Genomic DNA, 22,352 nt, shown 5'->3' on the forward strand with positions numbered 1-22,352 from the left:
TCAATAGCGTAATTTTACATTAGTGTATTTCTTTTCCTATGTGTGCACAATATGTTACATTTATTTGCGCGCATTGTCAACTCCATGTCTGCACCATTCTCCTCTGCAAGTCATTCTGCAAATTGATGCTGTTTTCTGGCATTACTACTCACTTACGGATAAACTCGTCATCTGCGAAGTCTTAAACAGTTTCCATCACTTAACTGTTAGATCGTTTATACAGGACGTCTCACCCAAGAGTCGTTACGCGCATGTTCTCTGGTGTTTCGACAATTATTTGTAATTGCGTTTTTGCAATGGGCAGTTGGAGTCAGCCCAGACAAATAGCGCTTATTAAGTATTTCATGCGATGCGCAGTGCTGAAGGAAAGCTTAGGTTCGTTTCCCGTTACGGATAAGATAATTTTCGATGAGGACTTTTAGGTCTCCATTCGTTTGAGCCGTCCAAAACTAGTCTAGTTTTATCAGTATGTAGTAACAGGGATGGTAAAACACGAAGAATAACTGGTACTCCAGTAGCGACTGATCAGCGCTGCTGCATAGCAATAGCAATAAGCGAGGTACTGGGCGATTCAGTCACTGCTGGAATACTGGTTATTCCTGTTGTTTTACTAACCCTGTTAACACAGATCGATAAAACGAGTACCGCACTAGATTAATTTGGGACCGTTCAATCGAATGGGTAGGTAAAATTCAGCTATCCGCTGATACTGGGCGTCACATGAAACAAGTGACGAACGGTATTGCAAAAACTAAACTGCAGATATGTTCCAAAACACCAGAGAAAATGAACCAGACACCCGTAGGAGAGACATCTAGTATACATTGAGAACAGTGATAGTTCTATCACACTTCCCTGGGGTACTATGGAACGTACTTTTAGATCTATCGATTTTGTTCCGTCAAGACCGACCTATTGAGTTCCATCTGCACTAAAGCCTTGAATCCAGTCGCAAATCTGGTCCGATGTTCGGTAAGCTCGTATCTTTTTCTCTAATCGGCAGTGCGGGACGGCGCCAAACGCGTTCCTGAAGTCTTAACACGGCATCAAGCTGGGCGCCGTTTCCTACAGTTCTACAGAGCGAACTGAGTTTCTCTGTTTGCGGAATCCATGTTGTTTTTATAGATGAGATCTTCGTCCTCCAGAAACGTCATAATTCTTGAGCATAAAACAGGTTCCATAATTCTACAATATAGGCCTATAATTATATGCATCTGTCCTACGATCCCTCTTGAAAACCGACTTACCCGCATTTTTTTCCTGTCGCTAGGTACCTTCTATTGTCCCCACGATCTACGACATACTGCTGCTAGAAGGGGAGCAAATTCTGTCGCATAATATTTGTAGAAACTTACACGTATCTCATATGGTCCTGTTATCCACTGCCGGCCAGTATGGACGATCGGTTTTAGGCGCTACAGTCTGAAACCGCGCGACCGCTACGGTCGCAGGTTCGAATCCTGCATCGGGCACGGATGTGTGTGATATCCTTTACGTTAGTTGGGTTTAAGTAGTTCTAAGTTCTAGGGGACTGATGACCTCAGAAGTTAAGTCGCATAGCGCTCAGAGCCATTTGAACCATTTTTTTGTCCATTCACTATCAAGCGAATGTAGATGATTTTCTGTTCCATGGTTGGGCCTCAGTTATCTGCCATTTCGACGTTCGTACGATGATTGAAAGGATGATGATGATGATCATGATATTTAATTATGTGGGTGCTCAACTGCGTAGTTAGCAGCGCCCGTACAAATTCCCAACCCTTGCATTGTACAATCTCGCCACTTTCCCGAATGATGATGAAATGCTGAGAACAACAGAAGCATCCAGTCCCTGGGCCGAGAAAATCCCCGTTCCGGCCGGGAATCGAACCCGCGACCTCGTGAGCCAGAGGCAGCAACGATACCCACTATAACACGAGCTGCGGTCGACTAAAAGGAGGGACCGTGTTACGATCTGCTGCTGTGAAACAATTTCGGAAGACCGAATTCAGTATTTCGGCCTTCTTTCCGTTACATTCCGTTTCGGTGCCACTATGCTCATTGGTGAATGAATAGGGGATTTCGAGCCGTTTACTGATTTTAAGAAGGACCAAAACCTCTTATGGGTTTTACTCAGATAGGTTGACAAAATTTTTCTTTAAAAGCCATTGAACGCTTCTTTCATTGCTCTCTTTGCGCTTATTGTTCAGCTTTTGTTTGTCAGCCAGGTTTTGACTTCCCTTAAATCTGTGATGAAGCAGTCTTTGTTTACATAGCAGTTTTGTAACACGGCTATTAAACCACTGTTGGGTCTATTTCATCCCTTAAAATCTTGTAGGAACGTAATTGTCGAAGGCATATTAAACGATGCTCTTGAATTTTTTCCATTTGTGCTCCACATTTACGTCCTCACATTGACTACTTGATGCTGATAACAGCCGGTACCCGGTACTCTGCTTGGAACGTCTCAAAAATGACATCGACAGGAAGTGCAAAATGGCTAAGCAGGGATGGCTAGTGGACAAATGTAAGGATGTAGAGGCTTATCTCACTAGGGGTAAGATAGATACTGCCTACAGGAAAATTAAAGAGACCTTTGGAGAAAAGAGGACCACTTGTATGAATATTAAGAGCTCAGATGGAAACCCAGTTCTAACCAAAGAAGGGAAAGCAGAAAGGTGGAAGGAGTATATAGAGGGTCTATACAAGGGCGATGTACTTGAGGACAATATTATGGAAATGGAAGAGGATGTAGATGAAGATGAAATGGGAGATACGATACTGCGTGAAGAGTTTGACAGAGCACTGAAAGACCTGAGTCGAAACAAGGCCCCCAGAGTAGACAACATTCCATTGGAACTACTGATGGCCTTGGGAGAGCCAGTCCTGACAAAACACTACCATCTGGTGAGCAAGATGTATGAAACAGGCGAAATACCCTCAGACTTCAAGAAGAATATAATAATTCCAATCCCAAAGAAAGCAGGTGTTGACAGATGTGAAAATTACCGAACTATCAGTTTAATAAGTCACAGCTGCAGAATACTAACGCGAGTTCCTTACAGACGAATGGAAAAACTAGAAGAAGCCGACCTCGGGGAAGATCAGTTTGGATTCCGTAGAAATGTTGGAACACGTGAGGCAATACTGACCCTACGACTTATCTTAGAAGAAAGATTAAGGAAAGGCGAACCTACGTTTCTAGCATTTGTAGACTTAGAGAAAGCTTTTGACAATGTTGACTGGAATACTCTCTTTCAAATTCTGAAGGTGGCAGGGGTAAAATACAGGGAGCGAACGGCTATTTACAATTTGTACAGAAACCAGGTGGCAGTCATAAGAGTCGAGGGACATGAAAGGGAAGCAGTGGTTGGGAAGGGAGTGAGACAGGGCTGTAGTCTCTCCCCGATGTTATTCAATCTGTATATTGAGCAAGCAGTGAAGGAAACAAAAGAAAAATTCGGAGTAGGTATTAAAGTCCATGGAGAATAAATAAAAACTTTGAGGTTCGCCGATGACATCGTAATTCTGTCAGAGACAGCAAAGGACTTGGAAGAGCAGTTGAACGGAATGGATAGTTTCTTGAAAGGAGGATATAAGATGACCATTAACAAAAGCAAAACGAGGATAATGGAATGTAGTCGAATTAAGTCGGGTGATGCTGAGGGAATTAGATTAGGAAGTGAGACACTTAAAGTAGTAAAGGAGTTTTGCTATTTGGGGAGCAAAATAACTGATGATCGTCGAAGTAGAGAGGATATAAAGTGTAGAGTGGCAATGGCAAGGAAAGCATTTCTGAAGAAGAGAAGTTTGTTAACATCGAGTATAGATTTAAGTGTCAGGAAGTCTTTTCTGAAAGTATTTGAATGGAGTGTAGCCATGTATGGAAGTGAAACATGGTCGATAAATAGTTTGGACAAGAAGAGAATAGAAGCTTTCGAAATGTGGTGCTACAGAAGAATGCTGAAGATTAGATGGGTAGATCACATAACTAATGAGGAAGTATTGAATCGGATTGGGGAGAAGAGAAGTTTGTGGCATAACTTGACCAGAAGAAGGGGTCGGTTGGTAGGACATGTTCTGAGGTATCAAGGGATCACCAGTTTAGTATTAGAGGGCAGCGTGGAGGGTAAAAATCGTAGAGGGAGACCAAGAGATGACTACACTAAGCAGATTCAGAAGGATGTAGGTTGCAGTAGGTACTGGGAGATGAAGAAGCTTGCACAGGATAGAGTAGCATGGAGAGCTGCATCAAACCAGTCTCAGGACTGAAGACCACAATAACCACAACTGCTTAGTTGTTTTTACTAAGAAATGAATAACTCCATTCATTTAGAGAGGCCCCTCATGTCATAGCATTCAAGCTTGTTTAGAGGAATTTTGGGGATTATCGTATGGAAAGGACTGTTTAAGTTTAAAAATATGATTGCTGTTTGCTGTTCTTCATCAGTTTCTTTCAAAACAGAGGTTACGCACTCATAGACAGCTGACTTACTTGATTCTTGGCTTCTGGACCATTTTGCGGAATTACTTAGTTAATATTCCAATTTTGCTTGCACGTTTTACAAAATCGTAGTACATTATTTTTTCATGTAGACTACATTAGGGATTGCTGACATGCATTATGATTAGTTGTAAAACGGCATATTGAAACTCAAGTACAGGCCAAAGCAAACAAAAGTTTTTTCATGTGGAAGTTTTACACTGCTATTTACAAAAGGGGACACTTATTTGTATACGCAAGAGCTCGAATATGCCATGCAAAAGGCTCCTTAAAGTCTTGAAAAATCAAAGTCATAAAGGCAGAAAATATTTTTTCACGAAAAGATCCAGCAAAAATATTCAAAACCTATACCGATGTGTTCCGCGTGATATGTTCCTTGTTCGATAATCTTTGCTTTGTGTCTACTCTGATAATCGCCTTGTCAACAAAACTCTAGTCTAATTAACATAAGGATGTAAACGCCTACACATACACGAATCAAAATTCTGTGCAGCTGAAAATCATTTGTAGGCGATCTGTTAGAATTTAAAGTGACCAGGCTGCACTGTTGTTTCTTATTCATTTTCACACAAATGCGAAGATCGCAAACGACTGGTGAAGCTGAGATACCATCCTTCGAAGAAGTAGAATAGATCACTAACTCCGCGAGGTAAGTATAAGGAAAATTACTTTTAATCAATAGGTTCTCGTGGGGCCTCGAACAATTGGAAATAGTGAATTCCACCTTAGCAGTAATAAATGTACATTGTGAGTTTTGCGAAGAAATGAGCGACTAAAATCTCTGTTAACCGCAAAAGCTGTCCTTCGCGTTTTGATATTTCAAAGGGGTGACTATTGTTGCATTATTAGTAGCACATGGTGTATTGGAGAGAAAGCAATTAGTTAGAATGTTCTTGGAAGGTTATCTCAGTAGGCTCTAGCACTACCGGCTGCTATTGTATTACCAATATACTGCTAATGTTACTCCTGTGAAAGAATACTTATTTGACCGTGATCGTACTTAATGAAAACGTTTAGGACTGTTATCGTTTCTCTAAAACATTTCTATTGAAGGGAAGAAGTAGCAGAACAAAAGAGAATCGAACCGAGGTTCTATCAGTAATAACGTAATCTGCCAGGAAACGTTCGCCAGCCTAATTAGGCGAAGTTATATCAAGTAGTAGCATGGTAACATTAAGGAAGATAACCATTGGGACTGACTTTACTTGATACTGAAATTCTGTTTTGTCGATAAGATGCAAGGCAGTGGCGCAGTTTAGCCAGTAATGTACCAGTGGTCTGACATGAACTACACAGGAGGAGTATTACTATCTTTAGGCAACAACTGTCTCTCAACAACACTCACTATCTGTACATTACAGTGGGAAGCTAATGATCATTATAGGCAAATAATTATTTCTAGTGATGCAGCTCCAATAACTTGAACAAAGGATTCTTTTGTCAGTTTAATTATTGGAAATTACTACCATTGAAGTAGTTTTCAAATAATTGCATCATTTTAATGAGTATTGTTTGTGTTCCCAAGTAGTATTCACTTTCTTATACTGTTTACTTCTGATGGGGCATGTGTACCTGAAACTAGGATAGTTTGAATAGTTGTAGCTATTTGCTTGCTGTAGTAAACACACGCTACAAGAATGAAAAATTGCACCTCTTGAGTAGTGTTATTATATTATGAAATTAAAATCAACTAGTCTAATCAGCAGACTCGGATCTAGACTGAACACTTAAGTCGCGACACAATATTAGAAGCATTGGTAACTACATAACATATGAACTTATAAACATTGTTATTTCAGTGGGAAAAATCTGAAAGCTGAATACTCGCACTTAAAATCTTCTCTTAATAATTGTACTGTGATGAAACTTTAACTATCGCTTTATGAAAATTACGTGAAGTATTTCAAAACTTATTCTTACTGACTAACTATGAAATTTATTACTGCACAATGTTTATTAACTATAGTGAAAGTTTACTGAAGTGACTTTTGCTCAATAAGACAGGATACTCGGAAACATCGTAGCACAAGGGACAGGACCCTGACTAGGTTCAAATGGCTCTGAGCAGTATGCGACTTAACTTCTGAGGTCATCAGTCGCCTAGAACTTAGAACTAATTAAACCTAACTAACCTAAGGACATCACACATATCCATGCCCGAGGCAGGATTCGAACCTGCGACCGTTCGGTCGCTCGGCTCCAGACTGTAGCGCCTAGAACCGCACGGCCACTCCGGCCGGCCTCTGACTAGGTAAACTACTAAGGATAAAATGCGATGCTCAACACAAAGTTTACAAAACACGAACTTACAATTGAAAAAAAAGGCACATACTGGTCCATGCTATTTTGCAGTACTCAACTGATAGTTTGAGATAAAGGTAGTGGCAGTGTCGATCTACAATGGCTATTCAAAAGAAGGAGGCAAAAGTATCCATGGCTATTGCTGTGTAACGCTCTGAAAATTTTCTTATTAGCGTCGGCTTTTCAGCGTAGAGAAAAAGGCAGCCAGAGTATGCCCTGAATAATAGGCCAAACTACGTCCACATCCGAGGCTATGATACGTAATCTTGCTGTTCATGCTTCGTCAGTTCGCCAGATGCGAATGTGTTCCAGCTAGTCACCGTCTGACTCATGTCACATAGGAACTTTGCACTTCGACCGCCAATTCCACATTTTCTTTTACCGCGAAACCAGTTTCGTTGCAGAGGCGTCTTCCTCCTAGTCTTACACCATTACAATCCTACATACCCTATGCATGAACCAGTATTACATGTAAAGTTTTAACTTTTCTTTTACAGAGCACTGCTTTTGAAATTAAATCCATAGATTAATTAAATTACATAAATTATCATAAATCGTGAAAAAACATTTAGATGGATGTTATATCAAGGAACATGTTTATACCGAGGTCAAATTATGTAAAAACGGACAAGGAAGTGAGATAAGACCTTAATAAGCAATATCGATAACATTTTACAAGGTCTTTTGCCTGCAAAGCATGGAATAATGGAATACTTATACTACCGCGAAGTTAAGTGATGTTTCACTGTTCGATCAAAGTTCAGGCGTCAGCACTTAGTGTAGTTAACATAGGTACCGTAAAGGGCTTACGTTGCATTTCGTTTATGTATCGAAACAAGGAATAACTGTTACAGATAGTTTTTTTTTCTTGATGTTTGGTGCAAGAACTCAGATTACTTTTTCAGGCAGCCATTCACGCTATATTCATAAGCTGGATAGTAAAACAGTGTGCCTTTTTTGCTCACTAATGTAATGAATATGGCAACTAAACTGTCCCATTGTTCTAAGTTGCGTGAAAGTGAAATTTACACAAATCTTAAAGATTTTCGGAATAGTCAGTGAAAAGATGTCCGTATTTTCACTGACACAGCGAAAGACGACATACCTCCTCTTGAACGGGTCACCAGGACTACTTGGTGAATGCCTTCCAACGAACGTCCAATACTGTCTCATGCACATTTCCACCGCTGATTTTCGATACTGACCAGGAAGTTATTCGCATACCTTAATAGTCGCACATAATTGCCAGTTAAAGCCACAGGCGGTTCAGAACATCGTTCTCATGAAAAAATTAATTTAGTATTTATTATTGACTAAATTAGTGACGAAAAAAATTTGGAAGAGGAATTTTGGTCTGCGAATTATTTGTACTGTAAGAAGACGAAGTTCCTGTATACTTTAAATGAAGTCATTCTGTGTATGGAAAAAAAGCTTTTAGATGTGTTGATCAACATTTACAGTGCTGTGCCATAATAATAGATCTAAATTTATAGTATGCAAACCACTGTGAAGAGCATTTCAGAGGGTACCTTTCATTGTACCATTTATTAGGACTTTCTTGCTATGCCATTCCCCTACGGAGCGTGGAAAGAATGGTTTGGTTAAACGCCCATTTGCCCACTGCAATTAGTCTAATATTGTCTTCCGATCTCTGATGCAGCCATACGTAAGGGATTGCAGTACATTGCTAGATTTCTCATTTAAACCTGGTTCTATAAACACAGTAAGTAAGATTTCAAAGGATACTTTGCGTCTCCTTCAAGCGTCTATCTGTTCAGTTTTTTCAGCAGCTCGTGATGTGCTCCCGTAGGTCAAACAAACCTGTTATCTTTCGTGCTGCCTTTCTTCAGAACCAGCCCTGTTTGGTACTGGTCCCTCACACTTAACGCCGGTTTATGTTCTCAGTATCCCACACTTATTAAACGTTGTCCGAAATTATTATCTCAATAAAAGCTGCATACCAGCAGACGTCCTAAAACAGGGAAAAGTTCGTAACATGGCCATAGCTCTCAAAAGAATACGAGTTCCTAATAAACGGGAGCTGCGACTACCGCAGCACAACTGGAAAATTGTTTGTGAAAACTTAGCGATGAAAGTAATACCAGAAGGCGCCAGATCGACTTGGTACAAAGTGATAAACCGGACAGTAGCCACCAACTCCAAACTTTTCTCCATCCAGTTAAAACCGTCAGCCGAATGTGGAAATCGTATTTCGGAGGACACAATCGAACATCGTTTTGAGTGCCCGAAATTTGTTCAGATGTGGCACACAACAAGGGACATGATTCGACAGTTCAATAGAACGAACATACGCAAGATACTCGGATCAAAATCGCTTCCCAAAGCAAAGCGACACGCAACAACGTGGATCATGGCACAAACATTTCACATAATTTTTGGACTTAAAATAACAGACAACTTACAGTACAGCATATTAATGCAATGAATACGAGAAAGTAACTCGTAAGCCTAAATACAGGCTCACATGCTCGAATATCCTCAAAATTCCAGTATGTATAGCTTATGATAGTATCCTGACATGAAACCTCATGGAAGAAGAAGAAGGAAAAAAAAGAAACTATAACGTGAATTCCACTAGTGCGTCATCTAGGAAATAACTCTATGGATAATTTCCGCATAAACGACTGAAATGTGAAAGTGGTGTAATTTGTATAATCACTTTTCAGATTAGTTTGTTCTCTCTGTTATTATGTGAAACTGTTAAGTGCTAAATAAAACATTTTTTTTTTAAAAAAAAGCCATCATTCTAATATGGTGCACAAAGGTGCTTCTAAGCAAACTCGTATGTAGACTGATCGCATTTCCTACTGTACTGCCAACGAACAGAGGACTACCGTTTGCTATACCTAAAAAACGGTGTATCGGAGATATTTGCTTGAATTGACTTGTCCCGGTTGTGACTAATTGATGTTGTAGTTATATGTTCCTACACTTAAGCGTTTTGTGAAGTGCGCAAATTCATCTTTCTATTTGAAGCGTGTTGCCCATCTTAGCATCACCTTGAAATTTTATCAACATCTGAACGTTTATCTGTGCAGGTGTTTTCACACAGTACTTCCTTATAGAAAACTGTGTCCCCAACAAATAGTCTGAGAATATTATCAACATTATTATATAAAATGTGAACACCAAAGTTCCCAACATATGTTTGTGGAGCACTTCTGAAGTTACTTGTACACCTGTCGATGGCTGTTCATATAAGAAGTAAAGAAATATCTTAAGCTCGGGAAATCAGCTGTAGCTGCAGACAGTTTTAATAAGGTTGTGGAGACTTAAATCGAGAATTAGTTTTTATGGAGACTTTAGCAGTGATTTTCTATCATATGGTAGTGCTTGCTGAGATGTAGTATTGTTGATTGCCGGCTGTGATTATCTACTACAGTAAAATGTTCAGGCTATAATGCACATGCCATTGACAGTCTGTTTTTATCCCAGCTGCCTTCAGTAGTTTAGATCCAAAATGGTATTCAGTGGTCTATATCATCGCGTTGATCAAATGTTAACAATAAAATGCACTAACCAGTTAGCATCAGAGTATAGAATGAAAGTAGGGAGGAAAGAGGTTACTATTTAACGTCCTGTAAACAATGAAGTCAGCAGAAAGGAGCTGAAACACCGACTTCAGAAGGACGAGAAATGAAACCGAGTACATTCTTTTCAAACGAAAATTGTGAAACTTTAAAAAAAAATAGATTTCCGCCTTTTACTGTTAATCGTTCAATTATTTTATACAATTGCTATTTCGGCTTTGTAGCCATTCTCAAGGGCATGTTGAAATGTGTGACATGTCATCGTCGAAAAAACCTATTTCTGTTGTTATAGACCAGTTGTATTACGGGATACGAGTACATATCGAAGATAGATAATAGGGCTGACATTGTGTGCCGTGAAAAAACTTCAACACACTGTATGCCGTATTTAACAGTTACTGTATAACTATGACCTGCATTCGTCATTCGTGGACCCCAACAGGAAAAAAATTATGTATCTGGATGACTGAATCGGGGCAAACAATACTGAATCACGGAAGCAGAAAGAACGACTCTACCACGGTGTTTCGAGAAGAACATCGGGAAGTAATTAATAAGGCAGACAGTATAGTTTTAATTCTTTCTTCGTAGATATTCCTGTGGCAGATTGTGTGCAGGGCTGGCTCCATGGATTTTTCCACCCCGAGCGAAAATTGTCGCCACTTTACTCAGAACATACCTACTCAACAAGATTCTTCAACGTTGTCCATTTATGTTCAATATTTTCGGTCCAGGAGCTGAATTTTTATGTTTGCGGCTCAGGTAATCTGATCCTTTTTTCCCGTGCTTCTCCTGCTGATCATATCGTGCAGTGAGGAATAGTCGTTTGGTGACTCGTTAAGTTCTTTGTTCAAGAATTTATCGCTAGATTTAAATGCTGTAGGCTCGCAGGAAGCTCCAAATGGAATGTAGCGTTCGGCGCAGGAATCCTTAGGCTTCTCAGAATGTTCGTGATCTTCGGGAGCTGAGGTCCGGAAATCCGGCCGCTTTGTGCAGTTTATCGAGTGATATGGGTTTTCAGCATGTTTCATTTAAGCTTAGGTTGACCTTCCTGTGACGTACAGATCTGGACCACACCAGGAAAGCATATTCTGCAGTGGAGAATACTTAACTCGGCAAATACTGCACACAGATAAGTTGTTACGCAATTATAAGAGGCAGTCAAATGAAAACGGGACACATGAAAAACTGTTTATTATTTTAAAATATTCGTCATAACTATTAATGCATTTATCCCACTGTGAGTCGAGACGGTCAGTGTATTCGTAATAGAACGTTTACTATTGCCTCCGGAACCATGATTGCACCCAGACACACATTTCTTCGTCAGTAGCAAATTGTCAAACATCAATGTCTATCTTCAGGGCTCCAAAAATGTGGAAATCGCGTTTGGAGAGATCTTCACAATTAACGCACAGCGGTACATGGACGCTTTACAAAAACTGAAGCGCGCCACCAAGTCCAAACGCCCATGAGTGTTGAACGGACGGAATCAGTCTGTTGCCCACGTGTTGACAAGGTTGTTTGGATTCCGCTGAAGAAGTCTCTCACATCTTCCATACTGATACGATCTCTCCCTATGCTGCGATTTCGATGTTTTTGGAGCCCTGAGGAAAGACATTTATGGCAGTCGCTCTGCTTCTGTCAGAGAAGTGCACACGTTATTCTGTAGACAAGTGCGAACATTTTTCTTTGATGGCATTAACCGTCTTGTTTTACAGTGGGCTAAATGTATTAACAGTTGCGAGGATTGCTTTTGAAATAATAGACTGTTTATTTACCTTTTTTCCAAGTGTCTCGTTTTCATTTGACTGCACGCACTTAACGGAAAGTTAAAATCTTATTCTGACTTTATAAGTAAACAGTCACTGATTCTGGCATATTTCCAACTGGACAAAAATAAACTGAAGAGCCAAAAAGTATGATCACTGCCCACTGCGAGACTGAATGCTAGACGTTGTGAGTATGTTATTCAGTGAGGTATGTATATAGGGTATAAAATACTATGTATGATGCTGACCTCTTATATATTTATTGGTGTGGGTGTGTGTGTGTGTGTGGGGGGGGGGGGGGGGGGGGTTGAGAATAGTTCATTTGGTGTACAACATCAGAAGATCTGATTGCCTGTTTGGCTGAAACTGCAGCCATTATTCATGGAATATCTGGTTGTTTTGAACGTATTTGAGTCATTAGCACGCAGATTTGAGTTGCACATTAATGTAAACAAACTACATTGACAACATCATCTCTAAAGTAATGTTCATCACACGGCAGTTAAAGCATCGTCCCTGAACAAACTAGAGTCAAAACTTTTATGGGCTCTTAGCGTGGACTTTTCGTCACATAAAAAATCTTTTCTTTATATCTTCTCTGAACACACCACAATTTGGTATATGTCAGTCCGTCAGAAATATGTATACACGCTTTAAGGAACGAAAAGTAGTACTTAAGTGTTTATTTTACATTTAATAATTGATCACACACGTTTTACAACCTTCAGTTTAGCACTTTAAATGTTCAAAATGTTCACCGCTGGCGGCTATACACATAACAGAACGAGGAGCAGGCGCTGTAACTACATCACTCTGTGTTACAGTAGAGATCACTGCACATGTCGCTGTAATCTCTTAGCGGAGTTCCTCCATTGTGCGTGATTTAGTCGACAGACGTTATCTTTTACAGTCCCCGACAAGTAAAAGTCCATAGGTGTTAGATCTGGCGGCGTGGAGGGTGCTCAACGGGCCCTCTTCATCCAATCCTGTGCCCCGGAAAATTGTCATCTGGGAAAGCTCGTACGGCTAGGTGGTAGTATGATGGCGCCCCATCCTTTTGATAGAAGATCTCTTCATCAGTTCCATAAAGTGCGCGTATACCTGGCGAAATTGATGTGCATGACATTTCCAGGTACACTTCTCCAGTGACAGTAGCATAGAAAATGGGTCCTGCTAATCCCCTAGATGATAGATTGTCCACACCACACACGAACCCCTGGTAGATTGATCTCTTTATCCACCTAAACATGCGGATTTTCCAGTTCCCAGTGCACGCTGTTATGCCAGTTCATGGTTCCATTGAGTTTAAATTGTGCCTCGGCACTCCACGCTTCATCATTCATTGTTCGTCATCGGTTACCATTTGCTGATACCACTCGCAAAATTGCATTCAGCGATCAGGATCGTCATCATTAATCATGTGCAGTCATCGCGGAATGTAAACTTTTCACTTTGCAGCTTTCAGAATTCTTTGAACACTTGTACTGTCAATCCCCTCTTCATGTGCACATTGCGTAGCAGACTTCTGTGGAGAATTAACAAATGTTCCCAACCTGAGAGCTGACGAAGCAGTACTTGTAGTTTTAGGCTGTCTTCCTGACCTTCCTTTGTGAATATCACAACTCGTTCCATGCATTTCAAACTTGTCAATGATGAGTTTAATTGTTAGGCGGGTTTGCGGTTCTGTTCAAACTTCAACCACCATTGGCGTTGCACTTCCAACAGCTTTATGAAACTTGAAAACCCACTTCACAATACATTTTCGTTGTTCGAATGTCAAGCGTGCTCCAGCCATCTTGTTTTTTTCAATACCGAGATGAAAGTACTAACATGTGTTGAGCCAAAGACCATACTACAACACACTCGTAACTCAAATCGAACAACAATATCGATATATCGATAGAACCTGTCAAAGAGTGTATTTATTTTTCTGGCGGACTCTGTATATGTCTTTCACTCCCTGTAAAAGTGGAGCAGAGACGAATAGGGATTCATTATAGTGACGATACGGGCAGAAAGGGGAAAATCCATTGACGTAAGTGACTAGAACAATGGTCAGCTGTTCGCTTTGTACTGTCGTGAGGCTCTTTGCAAACTGGTTGAGAGAAGGTAAATCCACATCTAGGCAACAGGGTGTTGAACGTTATACATCATCATAGAACTTTGAGGTCAGAGGTTTGTGGTTACAATAAAACAGGATAGGCTGCTATCTGTGGAAGATCTGACGACATAGTCCAATGCTTGTGCAGGCTCAAGTGTTTTGGAACACATCTTTCGTTACAAATTGTTGAACATCGATTCCTTTATTGACTCAATGACTTGGAATCACCGCGGTTGGACCCTAGATCAATGTAAACGTGTCGCCTGGCCGAATAAACCATGTTTCCAGGTAGCTAGGTCCAGATTTGCCTTAATCCAGGCGAATAGCTGCTCGAAACCTGCACCACGCCGTGTCAGTTTCCAAAGGCTGGAACAGGGATACTGCGATCTGAGAAATATGACAGTGAACTCACTTTTATGTTTTCAATTTGCTTGATCTTACCCTGATGACACACATCTAGGACGCTAACGGGCGCGAGCCCTGCGCCCAGAAAGCACCAGCTCGTAATTTACGGGAATTGTGTGACCTATGCTCAGATATGTGGTGCCACACACCGCCGGGGATCTACCAAGGACTTGTCGAATCCCTGACACTCAGAACCACTGCTATATTCCGCCCCAAAGATGGATCAACACGCTATTAAGCATTTAGTCAAAATGTTTTGGCTGATACATGTGTACTATAGAAACAGTCATGTATAAAACAGGAGATAAGCAAACCGCCTCTAATAATCTATTTAATGTTTTTCCATAGTTCTCAAAAGTTTTTTTTAGAAAGTTGCCCATAGTAATTTACCGATTTAGTTTCTGAGGATAACTTGGTAATACCTCTCAGTTTGGTTTTCGTAAATTATAATGTAAATGGCATCTCTTTTGCATAAATGGAATTTTACCTTTAAACAGCTCTATGAAGGTCACACCGCAATAATAAAACTCAACTCAGAAAAGGAGAGTTAACTTGTGATAGCCCACAGATTTCGGTACGGGGTTCGCTCCTGTACAATAGTGATCTTCCAGTGACGTTACAGGATACTGTAGTTAAAAAAAATGTAAAGTTTTCTAATGACATAACAATACTAATCAGAAACACAAACTTAATCTTAGTAGACAGAGCCAGAATGACAGTATAACAACTTTACATCTGCCTCAGAAAAGGCAGTTTGGAATTTAGCGAGTCTGTGCTCGTAAATTGTTTAAACTACCTTTGTTACTGGGTCGAAGCTCTTTACGAACTGAAACTAAACCTGAAAAGATAAAGTTAGAAATATTCTCGGTGTCACTGGAGAAGTGTAGCTGGAAATGTTATGCACATCACTTTCGCCAGGCATACGTGCACTTTATGGAGCTGATGAAGAGATCTTCTATCAAAAGGATGGGGCGCCATCATACTACCACCTAGCCGTACGAGCTTTCCCAGATGACAATTTTCCGGCGCACAGGATTGGATGAAGAGGGCCCGTTGAGTACCTTCCACGGCCGCCAGATCTAACACCTATGGACTTTTACTTGTCGGGGACTGTAAAAGATAACGTCTGTCTACGTAAGTCACGCACAGTGGAGGAACTCCGCTAAGAGATTACAGCGACATGTGCAGTGATCTTCACTGTAACACAGAGTGACGTAGTTACGGCGATTGCTCCTCGTTCTGTTATGCGTATACCCGCCAGCGGTGAACATTTTGAACATTTAAAGCGCTAAACTGAAGGTTGTAAAACGTGTGTGATCAATTATTAAATGTAAAATAAACACTTAAGTACTAATTTTCGTTCCTTAAAGCGTGTGTACATATTTCTGACGGACTGACATATACCAAATTTTAGTGTGCTCAGAGAAGATATATAGAAAAGCTTTTTTATGTGACGAAAATTCCACGCTAGGGGCCATAAAAGTTTTGACTATAGATTGTTCAGAGAGGATGCTTTAACTGCCGTGTGGTGAACATTGCTTTAGAGATGATGTTGAAAATGTAGTTCGTTTACATTAATGTGCAACTGACATCTGCATGGTAATGACTGTCAAACACGCTCAAAACAACCAGATGTTCCATGAATAATGGCTGCAGTTTCAGCCAAACAGGCAATCAGATCTTCTGGTGTTGTACACCAAATGAACTATTCTCCACCCCCCCCCCCCAAACACACACCCACACAAATAAATATATAAGAGGTCAGCATCATCTGTAAAACAATATTTATTACACAACAGTCTGAACACTGTCTTCCGAATATCGTTAGTGTCAAAATCATTATGGCCCCCTGGCTGACAAACGGTGCCCCTGTCACATTTTTGCCACATAAAATAGTGTTTCCTTTTACCTCCTCTAAGAATTCTAGAATTTTGTATACATAGTTTTTTACACCCTATATACACACCTCACTGCATAACATACTCACAACGTCCCCATGTAGCAATCAGTCTCGCAGTGTGCAGTGATCATACTTTTTGGCTCTTCAGTTTATTTTTGGAGGAGGAGGAGGACGAGATTAGTGTTTAACGTCCCGTCGACAACGTGGTCATTAGAGACGGAGCGCAAGCTTGGGTGACGGTAGGATGGGGAAGGAAATCGGCCGTGCCCTTTAAAAAGGAACCATCCCGGCATTTGCCTGAAGCGATTTAGGGAAATCACGGAAAACCTAAATCAGGATGGCCGGAGACAGGAATGCGAGTACAGTGTGCTAACCACTGCGCCACCTCGCTCGGTTATTTTTGTCCATTTGGAAATATGTCTGAATCAGAAACAGATTACAAAGACAACTTTACTTATTCTTATCAAGTCAGAATAAGATTTTAACTTTCCGTTAAGTGCGTGCAGTCAAATGAAAACGAGACACTTGGAAAAAAGGTAAATAAACAGTTTATTATTTCAAAAGCAATCCTCGCAACTGTTAATACATTTAGCCCACTGTAAAACAAGACGGTTAATGCCATCAAAGAAAAATGTTCGCACTTGTCTACGGAATAACGTGTGCACTTCTCTGACAGAAGCAGATCGACTGCCACAAATGTCTTTCCTCAGGGCTCCAAAAACATCGAAATCGCAGCATAGGGAGAGATCGTATCAGTATGGAAGATGTGAGAAACTTCTTCAGCGGAATCCAAACAACCTTGTCAACACGTGGGCAACAGACTGATTCCGTCCGTTCAACACTCATGGGCGTTTGGACTTGGTGGCGCGCTTCAGTTTTTGTAAAGCGTCCATGTACCGCTGTGCGTTAATTGTGAAGATCTCTCCAAACGCGATTTCCACATTTTTGGAGCCCTGAAGATAGACATTGATGTTTGACAATTTGCTACTGACGAAGAAATGTGTGTCTGGGTGCAATCATGGTTCCGGAGGCAATAGTAAACGTTCTATTATGAATACACTGACCGTCTCGTATCACAGTGGGATAAATGCATTAATAGTTATGACGAATATTTTAAAATAATAAACAGTTTAGTTACTGTTTTTCATGTGTCCCGTTTTCATTTGACTGCCTCTTATAATTGCGTAACAACTTATCTGTGTGCAGTATTTGCCGAGTTAAGTATTCTCCACTGCAGAATATGCTTTCCTGGTGTGGTCCAGATCTGTACGTCACAGAAAGGTCAACCTAAGCTTAATGAAACATGCTGAAAACCCATATCACTCGATAAACTGCACAAAGCGGCCGGATTTCCGGACCTCAGCTCCCGAAGATCACGAACATTTTGAGAAGCCTAAGGATTCCTGTGCTGAACGCTACATTCCATTTGGAGCTTCCTGCGAGCCTACAGCATTTATATCTAGCGATAAATTCTTGAACAAAGAACTTAACGAGTCACCAAACGACTATTCCTCACTGCACGATATGATCGGCAGGAGAAGCACGGGAAAAAAGGATCAGATTACCGGATCCGCAAACATTAAAAATTCAGCTCCTGGACCGAAAATATTGCGCATAAATAGACAACGTTGAAGAATCTTGTTGAGTAGGTATGTTCTGAGTAAAGTGGCGACAATTTTCGCTCGGGGTGGAAAAATCCATGGAGCCAGCCCTGCACACAATCTGCCACAGGAATATCTACGAAGAAAGAATTAAAACTATACTGTCTGCTTTATTAATTACTTCCCGATGTTCTTCTCGAAACACCATGGTAGAGTCGTTTTTTCTGCTTCCGTGATTCAGTATTGTTTGCCCCGATTCAGTCATCCAGATACATATTTTTTTTCCTGTTGAGGTTCACGAATGACGAATGCAGGTCATAGTTATACAGTAACTGTTAAATACGGCATACAGTGTGTTGAAGGTTTTTCACGGCACACAATGTCAGCCCTATTATCTATCTTCGATATGTACTCGTATCCCGTAATACAACTGGTCTATAACAACAGAAATATGTTTTTTTCGACGATAACATGTCACACATAAATATTTCAACATGCCCTTGAGAATGTCTACAAAGCCGAAATAGCAATTGTACAAAATAATTGAACGATTAACAGTAAACGACGGAAATCTATTTTTTTAAAAATGTTTCACAATTTTCGTTTGCAAAGAACGTATTCGGTGTTTCAGCTCCTTTTCTGCTGACTTCATTGTTTACAGGAAGTTAAACAGTAACTTCTTTCCTCCCTTCTTTCATTCTACTGAAGGCAGCTGGGATTAAAACAGGCTGTCAATGGCATGTGCATTATAGCCTGAACATTTTACTGTAGTAGATAATCACAGCCGGCAATCAACAATACTACATCTCCTCAAGCACTGCCATATGACAGAAGATCACCGTTAAAGTCTCCATAAATACTAATTCTCTATTTAAGTCTCCACAACCTTATTAAAGCTGTCTGCAGCTACAGCTGATGACCGAGCTTAAGACATTTCTTTTTTTCTTATGTGAACATCCATCGACAGGTGTACAAGTGACTTCAGAAGTGCTCCACAAACATATGTTGGGACATTTGGTGTTCACATTGTATATTAATAATGTTGATAATATTCTCAGACTATTTGTTGGGGACACAGTTTTCAATAAGGAAGTACTGTGTGAAAACTTCTGCACAGATAAACGTTCAGATGTTGATAAAAGTTCAAGGTGATGCTAAGATTGGCAACACGCTTCAAATAGAAAGATGAATTTGCGCACTTCACAAAACTCATAAGTGCAGGAACATATAACTACAAAATTATCCATAGAGTTATTTCCTACATGACGCACTAGAGGAATTCACGTAATAGTTCCTTTTTTTCCTTCTTCTTCTTCCGTGAGGTTTCGTGTCAGGATACTATCATAAGTTTTACATCCTGGAATCTTGAGGATATTCGAGCATGTATGCCTGTAGTTAGGCTGACGAGTTTGTTTGTGCCATGATCCACGTTGTTGCGTGTCGCTGTGCTTTGGGAAACGATTTTCATCCGCGTATCATGGCGTTAGAAACCTATATCTTGCGTATGTTCGTTCTATTGAACAGTCGAATCATGTCCCTTGCTGTGTACCATATTTGAACAAATTTCGGGCACCCAAAACGATGTTCGATTGTGTCCTCCGAAATACGATTTCCACATTCGGCTGACGGTTTTAACTGGATGGAGAAAAGTTTGGAGTTGGTGGCTATTGTCCGGTTTATCACTTTGTACCAAGTCGATCTGGCGCCTTCTGGTATTACTTTCATCGCTAAGTTTTCACAAACGATTTTCCAGTTGTGCTGCGGTAGTCGCAGCTCCCGTTTATTAGGAACTCGTATTCTTTTGAGAGCTATGGCCATGTTACGAACTTTTCCCTATTTTAGGTCGTCTGCTGGTATGCAGCTTTTATTGAGATAATAATTTCGGACAACGTTTAATAAGTGTGGGTTACTGAGAACATAAACCGGAGCTAAGTGTTAGGGACCAGTGCCAAATAGGGCCGGTTCTGAAAAAAGGCAGCACGGAAGATAACAGGTTTGCTTGACCTACGGGAGCATATCACGAGGTGCTGAAAAAACTGAACAGATAGACGCTTGAAGGAGACGCAAAGTATCCTTTGAAATCCTACTTACTGTGTTCATAGAACCAGCTCTAAGTATGAAATCTAGCAATGTACTGCAACCCCTTGCGTATGGCTCCGTCAGAGATCAGGAAGACAATATTAGACTAATCGCAGTGGGCAAATGGGCGTTTAAGCAAACCGTTTTTCCCACACTCCTTACGGGATTGGTGTGGCAAGAAAGCCCTAATAAATAATACAATGAGAAGTACCCTCTGACGTGCTCTTCACAATGGTTTGAGGACTATAGATGTAAATATAGATCTAATATTACGGCACAGCCCTGAAAATGCTGATAAGCACATCTGAAGGCTTTTTTTTTCATCCACTGAATGACTTTATATAATGAATACAGGGACTTCGCCTTCTGAAAGTACAAATAATCCGCAAACCAAAATTCCTCTTCTAAATTTTTTTCGTCACTAATTTAGTCAATAATAAATGCTAAACTCATATTTTCATGATAACGATGTTCTGTAACCGCCTGTAGCTTTAACTGGCAATTATGTGCAACTATTAAGGTATGAAAATAACGTCCTGGTCAGTATCGAAAATCAGCGGTGGAAATGTGAGAAAGTAGGGGACGTTCGTTGGAAGGCATACACCAAGTAGTCCTGGAGACCCGTTCCAGAGGAGGCGCGATGTCTTTCGCTGAGTCAGTAAAAATACGGAGGTCATCAGTCCCCTAGAACTTAGAACTCCTTAAACCTAACTAACCTAAGGACAACACACATATCCATGCCCGAGGCAGGATTCGAACCTGCCACCGTAGCGGTCGCGCGGTTCCGGACTGTAGCGCCTAGAACCACTCGGCCACCCTGGCCGGCAAAATAGTGTGCCTATTGCAACTAAGCTGTCCCATTGTTCTAAGTCGTAAAAAGTGAAATTTACACAATTCTTAAAGATTTTCTGAATAATCAGTGAAAAGATGATCCGTATTTTTACTGACCCTATTACGAATGATAATGTATTTTTCCTGTTTCCATATGTTTGTCTTTCCCATATACCTGTACATCAATAAAGAAACTTAATTCATTTAACTTTTTCGAGATGATAATTAAAACTTTACTACTGCTGTTGTTGTGGTCTTCAGTCCTGAGACTGGTTTGATGCAGCTCTCGATGTTACTCTATCCTGTGCAAGCTTCTTCATCTCCCAGCACCTACTGCAGCCTACATCCTTCTGAATCTGCATTGTGTATTCATCTCTTGGTCTCCCTCTACGATTTTTACCCTCCACGCTGCCCCCCCCCCCCCCCCCCAGTACTAACTTGGGGATCCCTTGATGCCTCAGATCATGTCTATTCAATACCTCCTCATTAGTTATGTGATCTACCCATCTAATCTTCAGCATTCTTCTGTAGCACCACATTTCGAAAGCTTCTATTCTCTTCTTGTCCAAACTATTTATCGTCCATGTTTCACTTCCATACTTGGTACAAATACTTTCAGAAACGACTTCCTGACGCTTAAATCTATACTCGATGTTAACAAATTTCTCTTCTTCAGAAACGCTTTCCTTGCCATTGCCAGTCTACATTTTATATCCTCTCTACTTCGAACATCATCAGTTATTTTGTTCCCCAAATATCAAATCTTCTTTACTACTTTAAGCCTCTCATTTCCTAATCTAATTCCCTCAGCATCATCCGACTTAATTCTACTACATTCCATTATCCTCGTTTTGCTCTTGTTGATTTTCATCTTATAGCCTCCTCTCTGTCCATTCCATTCAACTGCTCTTCCAAGTACTTTGCTGTCTCTGACATAATTACAATGTCATCGGCGAACCTCAAAGTTTTTATTTCTTCTCCATGGCTTTAATACCTACTCCGAACTATTATTTGTTTCCTTTACTGCTTGCTCAATATACAGATTGAATAACATCGGGGAGAGGCTGCAACCCTGTCTCACTCCCTTCCCAACCACTGCTTCCCTTTCATGTCCCTCAACTCTTATAACTGCCATCTGCTTTCTGTACAGATTGTAAATAGCCTTTAGCTCCCTGTATTTTACCCTACCACCTTCAGAATTTGAAAGAGAGTATTCCAGTCAACATTGTCAAAAGCTTTCTCTAAGTCTACAAATGCTAGAAACGTAGGTTCGCCTTTCCTTAATCTTTCTTCTAAGATAAGTCGTAGGCTCAGTATTGCCTCACGTG

At 40.5% G+C, this 22,352-nt stretch overlaps 1 protein-coding gene across 1 annotated transcript in view; it reads left to right on the plus strand.

Annotated features, from left to right (window-relative positions):
- Positions 1-4,702: 4,702 nt before the first annotated feature.
- The window catches only part of LOC126334633 (damage-control phosphatase ARMT1-like), a 127,017-nt gene continuing 109,367 nt past the window's right edge, over positions 4,703-22,352 (plus strand). The window contains exon 1 of the mRNA XM_049997069.1: positions 4,703-5,132. The gene's annotated coding sequence lies outside the window, so the exon portion shown is untranslated. The remainder of the gene's footprint in view (positions 5,133-22,352) is intronic.

Source organism: Schistocerca gregaria, chromosome 2, assembly GCF_023897955.1.
Source record: "Schistocerca gregaria isolate iqSchGreg1 chromosome 2, iqSchGreg1.2, whole genome shotgun sequence".
NCBI classification, from domain to species: Eukaryota; Metazoa; Arthropoda; class Insecta; order Orthoptera; family Acrididae; genus Schistocerca; species Schistocerca gregaria.